The sequence below is a fragment of the Rhynchophorus ferrugineus genome, unplaced genomic scaffold, assembly GCF_030347505.1.
Source record: "Rhynchophorus ferrugineus isolate W39M unplaced genomic scaffold, kcgeb_rfMv2 rfM11, whole genome shotgun sequence".
NCBI lineage: Eukaryota > Metazoa > Arthropoda > Insecta > Coleoptera > Curculionidae > Rhynchophorus > Rhynchophorus ferrugineus.
In genome coordinates this window covers 1,383,936-1,392,688 of record NW_027472590.1, presented here as the reverse complement: position 1 = coordinate 1,392,688, position 8,753 = coordinate 1,383,936, and positions in this window count along the sequence as shown.

Genomic DNA, 8,753 nt, shown 5'->3' with positions numbered 1-8,753 from the left:
TTACAAAAATAAAATGAAGAACAACAGTATATAACAAATGAGAATTAAAAGAATCTCAATGGTTGGAACAAGTTTAGAAGGGAAATATGCGAGATATGCACATTGCAATAATATAGAGAAGAGAACTAATGAAACAACAAACTGAATATTGAGAATAACAAAATTAAGAACCGAAAGAGGCGACCATAAAACCACCATAAAAGAAGAAATTCCGAATAAACTAAATGAAAAGATTCATGAAACATAAATTGGACATCAGTACCTCTAAAAAATGTGAGGAAATTGGAAGTAGAGGACACATCTAATAAAATTAGAATGTAAAACTTAAAAATAATCTTTACAATAGCTTAAATCTAGATGCATATCTAGGAGGGCCGATCCTATCTTAGCTTGTAGTCTAATAATATTTATGAATTAAAATTGCCATTTTTCTATTAAATAATAAGGTGCATTACTTATGTAGTCTTGATATTCTTCAGTCTGTCTCTTGTGCAAGTCCTGCCTAATGATATCCTTATGCCCCCTTGCGATTTTTTGATTTTCTTAGGTACAGTCACTATCTGAAGTCACTATTTATCTACTATGCTTCTATCAACTTTTCTGCTTCTCGCCGATTCTGGAAAACTTGTATTGTATTCACATTTCTTTTTTCAGAACTTCCCCATAATTACATCCCTTAGCAGCATATAAGTTTTAATATTTGCTTGTATAATAATAATTTATTTCGTACTGATAATTCTGATTTTCTTCCAATTAATCAATACATTTTCCCATATTGCGACGAAAATAAAAGTGACCAGACATTAATTAAGAAAAATAAGAATATAATGGTCAGATTCAGAGACCCAATGCACATTAATGAAGGTTATTTGAAAGAAGATAGGCACGTTTGGGGAAAAGATGAAAGAAATCGAGGGAAGAGAGGAAGGGGAAATCATAATAATAGATGGACACGGAAGTGGAAAGACTAGATGAATACAACGGAAGTATAGAAGAACGATATCCAAAATCAATTTACGGAAAGGAAATGTGCAGGTTAGGAATAATAAGGTGGAACCTAAGAAAAATAGAATAAAAAAAGTGTAATAACTACACTATATTGTGATCTAACATAATGACAAAGTACTACATATATGTATTGTAGATATCTCGAATGACCGTTGAGTCTCACACATATATAAACCAACGAAATGGACTTATTCGATTCCCAGACATATTTCCGCTGACCTGACTCCGATTCCATCCATTGCAGAATGACGGAGACTCCTGCTAGTGTGTGTTACGCACCGAGTGTCGACGACCAGCAAAAATCCTCCGGAATTCAAATGGTCTCACGACTTCCCGGTACGCCCGACGCTGCTGGGATGCGTAGATCAATATTAGTAGCGTAGATTGCCATCGGACAGCTGAGAAGGAATGACAGCGGCGCGCGGATGATCGCCGTACTACTGGCACATGGATCTTGATACTGTTCCACGACGAAGAAGAAGAGCAGCAGGAAGAGAGAGAGAGAGAGAAGGAGAGGCGAGAGCTCGACGGTTCGCACAGTGGCCGATTAACCATTGTTTGAATGCTGAGGACGACACCGGAGACAGATCCTAAAAAGCCATCCTCTCGGCATGACCGCAAATGGCCATATGGGAATAGTTATGGTATTAATGGGCGTCATATATTTAGAGCGAGTGTTGGTTTTTCGTTGGCGCTTTTTGCGCGGATGCCGGCGAACTTATGCAGTGAGAAGTATTCGGTATACGGCCGTCGAGGAATTTTGTCGAACAGCGTGATGGTCGAGCCTTATTTGCTGTCGGTCGCGGATTTATTTTCGTCGGTGTATCGCTTCTCGATAGCACAGAAACCGGCCAGCTATTAAAACGCGTAAAAGCTCAATTTCCTGTCGCTGGATTTAGGGATAGCATCAATCGAGTTGATTTATTTTGACGCCAACATAACAAAATACTAATGTTAATGAAGCAATGAATCAAAAATAACATTATAGAGAAATAGAGATTTAACTTCATAGGAAATTTTGGCGAAATGTTTCGCGACGTCCAACATGTAAATGTCACTACGTTTAACATATTACTTATTTTATTCGCTATGCTAAGAGCCGCGAAGGATTCTGATTGGTCCATTTCGTTCTATAGTTTGTTTATTTTGCACGCCATTTTCATTGTTCCCTATATAGAGAAAAGTGTGGTTAGCTTTTTATAACGTTTATACATTAAGTCATTATTTTATTTTATTACTATATACAAGTCGGTAGTTGAAATGCATTCCCATTCTAGGAAGTGTTGTGTGCCCGGATGCACAGATAGTGAAGAAATGCATCATCGTTTTCCGTTAAAAAAGCAATCTTACCATGTGAGACATTTTTATGATACATTTAAACTTTCCTTTAAGTACTTATGAACAATTTAGTGATGGTGAAAATAATACCACGAGCCCAGAATATGTACAAATGGATGTGGATCAAAATCAATATTATATAGAGGGTAAATTGAAGGAGTCAGTCACATTTCTGTTCATAATTGTTACCATTAATTTCTAAACTGTCTTGCTATATTTGTAGTGCCTATTTCCATCGTTCCAGGCCCACAACCAGGGTGTTCGAAGCAAGTATCATCGACATTTGAACAAACTCCAGAAGGTAATGGTAAAGTTTGTAATCATTCAGCCAGTATCCTTGTTTCTGCTAATTCTTACTGTTAATTATTTGACTCTATAACTTCAGTCCAGATGTTCCTATAAGAGCAAACAAAGTTTTACGTTGTACCGTAGTATACATCTCAGGTTATTTGGTTTGGTTATTATAGCCAGAGGTTGTTAACTTCAAATGTATGGAACACTTGTTTATGATCATCCATTTGTCAATTACCTCTTCTGTCTGTCTGATACAGTTTATCTAAACCGATGGTATTATTGTAGATGATGATTTTTTCTGAAGTACGCATTCTTTAAGGTTTGCTTCTAAAAAAAAGTAAATTACATAAAACACAAAACAAGTGTTTTGGTACATGCATATTATAAATTCTTATAAATATATGGGAAATTCGGATGAAGATATTCATAGGCGCTGTGTTCATAACTCAACAGTGAAGCCAATAATTGTCTAAGAAATGCAAATATTCTTTTGTGAATTTTGGTCAGCTATATTTATTGTTGAAAATACGAAGTGTCATTGCAAACAACTGTTGTACAACTGAAACTAACTGTTATATTTGGTAGTATTGATATTTCCTTACATAAAACAACATTTAGATTTATTGAACTGTGTCAGCATATGATTTCCAAGACTTATTAGATAAAACCCCAGCTCAAACTCTCATATAACATTCAGACAGCTTAGCAGCTGATTGTTGACAAGGGATTAAAATGGATACCATAGGAATTTGCTTCAAATGCCATTCAAACTTTCTCAACAAAAGGCACAAAAATGTAAGTTATCCTTTTTTATAGCAAAGCTCGTCTTCCAGTGTTCCAAGTTGGAAAATAGTTGTAGAAAATGATTTATAATACCTATTGTCCTAAATTTTATTAAAGTGAAACAATTATCAATATATACGCAAGGAGCTAAATCTTCCATAAGCAATCGATGCTTATTAACCGGAGATATGTTTATATATTTTTTGTCGGGGTCGTAAGTCGTGGGGAATAAAAATATGTGTTGATTTCTTCGCCATTGTTGCTGATATAAAGCTTACTGTTAATAAAAATCGATTCTGACACTACCACCGACTGTCTTGCCAGTGTGCTCGCGACTCGAAGATGCTATTTTCGCGGGATTCATATTATAATTCGTACTTATTGTGACCCAACAAAATGCTGCGAAAAAAATCCTTTGAGTTAATAAAGCGATATCGGGCAAAATCTTTTGGCGGCAAAATAATTGGATTTTGAAGTTGTGTACGTACGTAATGAACGCGCGGGACTCCGCCGAAAACGTCGGACCAGCTAACTAATTGTGGTCCACGTGACGCACCGTTTAAATCAGTAGAAAATCACGTTATAAATCTTAACGGGTCTCGGTCTGCATATCCCAAACATCATTTTCGTTAGTTCAATATAATTAATATACTAATTATTAATTTCTTCGTTTCTCCTAATTCAAATTCCAATGCTTTACCAATTCGAGACACTCATGGTACCCATGTTAAATGGAAAATCCGACTTTTGTGATCTTACATCCTGTTTTTCAAAGCTTGAAACCTTCCAAATTGGATTGGCTGATGGTTAGGGATCTTCAACCAACTTTTTGTGTCTGTCTTCTTTTCTTGGTAATTAATTTCACTCCGTTTAATTGGTTAATACAATCAATTCAAACGTTTTAAACCTTTAGATCAACAGCAGCCCATAAACCTTCCAGAATTTCGATATATTCAGCAATTGCCTATAAATAAAAATAACACCTTTGTACTACTGCTGACATTCCAACAATAAAAGAAACAGTACTTGGAACATTTGCCGACGACATAGTTATCATACCAAAAGATGTCTAAGGCTGAAGAAAAAATAGCGGTCAACAAGATCAACAAATGGACCAGATACAGCTTAATAGTTCCAAATCTGATCATGTTAATTTGGCGTTACGGCGAGATGACAAAAACCTAATGCCCGATTCCTCATTCAACTAATTACCTCGGAATATATTTCGATGGCAGGGTTAAATTGGAAACATCATATTAGACAAAAAGCAGAGCAGATTAGAATCAAAGTCAATCAACCGTACTGGTTAGTCGGAAGATACTCTCAACTTGACCTAAAATCAAACACATTGTTTATCAGTCAATCGTAAAGCCATTTTGAATCTATGGTGTGCAAATATGGGGTTGTACTAAAACATCAAACCAACTAGTAATTCAACACACCCAAAACAAAATTCTACGATTAATTACCAATGCTTATTGATACATAACCAACGAAAAGCTACATGATGACGTCGAAATCAAATGGATATACGAAATGATCCAAGATCAGTGACATTCGTCCTTATTCTTTATATTGATTTTAATATTTCTGTGTATTAACAGTTATTATTTCAATAGTTGTGTATATATTTTAAATATTTTGGCATTCTTGACTTACAAATTCATTATTGCCTTAAACGTATTTTTATAATTTTTTGTGATAAAACGTTAAATTATTTTAATAGTTTTATGAACTTCATTAATAATTTTATATTTTATCCATGAATAATATTATCTAACCTATATTCATGTTGACTTATATTAAAAATTATTTCCTCTATTTCTGGTTTTAGCAAAAGAATTTCATGACTGATATGATGAAAATAGTGAAGATGATGTTGATATTAATTTTTTTTATATTGTAAAAATAATTTTGTTCATAGATTATCCTCAAAAAATACAGTTCAAGCAAAAACTTGGCTTGATACGTACTTTCCGGACACCGCCATAGGAAAATCAACCATCAAGGATTGGTATGCTAAATTAAGATGTGTTGAAATGAGCACCGAAGACGGTGAACACAGTGAATGCCCAAAAGAGGTTGTTACCGAAAAAGCATTTAAAAAATCCACAAAATGGTTTTGAATGACCCTAATTTGAAACTGAATGAAATAGCAGACAGTCTAAAGATATCAACTGACTGTGTACATTATATCATTCACGAATATTTGGATATAAAAAAAGTCTGTGCAAAGTGGATGCCGCGCGAGCTCACTTTTGACCAAAAACAACGACGAGTTGATGATTCGAAACACTGTTTGAAGATGATCAAGCATAATAAACCCGAGTTTTTGCATTGACATGTGATAATGGATGAAACATAGATTCATCACTTCACTCCGAAGTCCAATCGACAGTTATCCGAGTGGACTGCACACGATGAACCCGCTACAAAACATGGGAAAAGGCAACAGTCGGCTGGCAAGGTTATGGCGTCTGTATTTTGGGATGCTCACGGAATAATCTTCATTAAGTACCTTGAAAAAGAAAGGACCATCAACAGCAACTAGTACATAGCATTATTAGACCGTTTGAAGGATGAAATCGCCGAGAAACGGCCGTATTTGAAGAAAAAGAAAGTGCTGCTTCACGAATCCAATTGCTTACTCACCCACCGTATTCTACAGATCTGGTTCCCAGCGACTATTTCGTGTTCTGTTCGAACGGAGAGGTTCCGTCGACGAAACTACAGCCTATTTTGAAGGAAAGGATAAATCGTACTACAAAAATGGTATCGAAAAGTTGGAGGATCGCTATAATCAATTTGTCACCCTTGAAGGGAATTATGTTGATTAAAAAGAAAATAATTTTGCCAAAAAAATGTGTTTTACTATGGTAGGCCGGGAACTTTTCAATTGACCTGTTATATATTTATCAATAATAACGTGTTTCTACATCTGGTTGAAGTTGTCTTCGAAGTATACACAGATATCCGAAAATCTTATCGTCGTTATCATTATAAATTTAACTAAAACGATTTCAAGGAACTGTACCCTTTTGAATACAATCCATTACCGACACCATTGTACATAATATGAATGAACTGGTGAGATAGGCTGACGAACGTATTCTCATACGTCTTCATCGTCGCTGTTAAGAATGTCCTAAAAGGAGATACGGTCAGATCCACCACAGATAAGCTTCATTACACGCTATTAGCCAACTTCAAAAACATCGTAGACTATCTGATTGGGACCGCGATTGTGTACACGAACCTACATAAATTTTATACTAATTATCATACCGAATGTCAATACGCGTAGCCACATTAATATCGAAATTTTCGGGCTTGTTCCTCGACTTGTCGTAGATGTCGGGACCGTGATAATGGGTATAAAAGAAGCCACCAATCAACAGTGGGCACTCGGCTCTTTTTCGGCTAGCTCTCGACTTCTTAAGGTGTTGGTGTTGTTGGTATTTGAGGCTGTTATTATATAAATGAGTCAAATAAGATATAGACCTATATATAATAAATAGAACACATTATTTTTGGTGCAAAACGTGATTGTGGGAATGTATATAGAAGAAAGAAGCTTGATATAAAGGTGTAACTTTTATAATAGGCCAATTGAGTCCCCGGTCTGGTACATAGAAAGCGATACTAGAATAAAATTCATATGTTCTTTAGTTAGCCCTAACCCTCGAGTGATGCGTTTATAAATTTGACAGCTGTGGGATTATTAGTTTGTGAATTATAGCATTTTGAGTGAAGCAACTTTTGTTATTGTGAAAAAAAATGGATAAAAAGGAATTTCGCGTGTTGATAAAATATTGCTTTTTAAGGGAGAAAATACAGTTGAAGCAAAAACTTGGCTTGATGTTGCCGACTCACCTACAATTTGTCTTTACATTAACTTAAATCTAGGTATATATGTTTAGGAGGATTCTTCGGCACTATCTTAATATCTGGTGTAACACTGTGTATGTATTAATACTTCTGTATTATATAAACCTCACTACACTAAACTAGATCCAATGATTTGATTATTTCGTGTTCTGTTCTGGTGTTATCCAAGAGATGTATTACTTCGATACTGACATGACAATGGAGTCTATCCCCATGTCTCCTTGCATGACCCTTGATTTCCTGAGTGACAGTCGGTATATGAAGGTATCGGTGTTAACAATCATTCCTGCAGTATCTGTGTGCAGCTACAATAATTCTTAGGGCCTTGTCTGGAAAACTTATCGTATTCATATTATATTACGCGGAACATACCCGGAATTGTATAATGTATGTCCTTGTAGGTTTCAATACTTACTTGTATAATAATAATTAATTATGTACTGATAAATGTGAATCGAACAGAACCTTGAATTGAAGACGCCTGATACGATATAACGTTTTAAATCAATGTTGTCCAATAATAAACTGAAATGAAGAAAAATATTGGTAATGACCATGATGAAAATTGGCTAAGCAAACTAAGAGGTGTTCTTTTATTCGTAATTCGTTGAGTACGAAAGGTTCTTCTAAGGGGAATATCGGCGTTTCCTCGACGATTCGGCCACCATTCATCCGGACCGGCTCAGTTACGGATAATTAAGTTCTAAATGGCGCGGCCGCTTTTACCATTTTTTCCCCAGTCACGTTCCCAAATTGTTTCGTGAATGGGTCCGCGGTCGTTTGGTCAATGGCTATCCCGATCGGCCGACACTCGAAACCAAAACGTCGTCATTATGAAATTAATCAGGCGCAAGGCCACCTAGATAATGGCCGCTTAGCGTTACGCCTAATTTGACAGTTGGAAGATGGCGCTGCGAAAAGAAAGCGCGTGTTCGGCCGGTAATTACAGGGGGGGAGCCCGCGGAATTCGAGAGGAATCAAGCGATAATTATAGTCATTATCGGTTCAAAGGATTGTGTGCTTGAGGAGGGGACGGTTCTTTTGTGTGTGTGCGCGCTGGCGCACGCGTTTCACCGGCTCGGGTACACCGCGTCGGGACGGGGGACACTGGCACGAGAAACAATCGTTCAAAATTAACGGACAGTTTTTTTATGTCTCCTTTTTATCAACGAGTGTTTATCTGGACTGGACCCATAGTTTAACGTGGGTTTCAAACCACGTTCCTCGGCATTAGCCCACCGACTGACCAGTGACCAGTCTTACCCAGCCTGGTTACTGGCGTGACTGGGATGGTTATTCCTTGTCGGATTTTGCACTGTTGCCTATAAAGATATTTACAGTTACAATCATAAATTTAGAGTACATCCATGCCCTAACAAGATTCGAACCCGTGATTATCGCAACAGTAGGAGGACCGGTCCTGTCGCCTTAACCACTGCGCC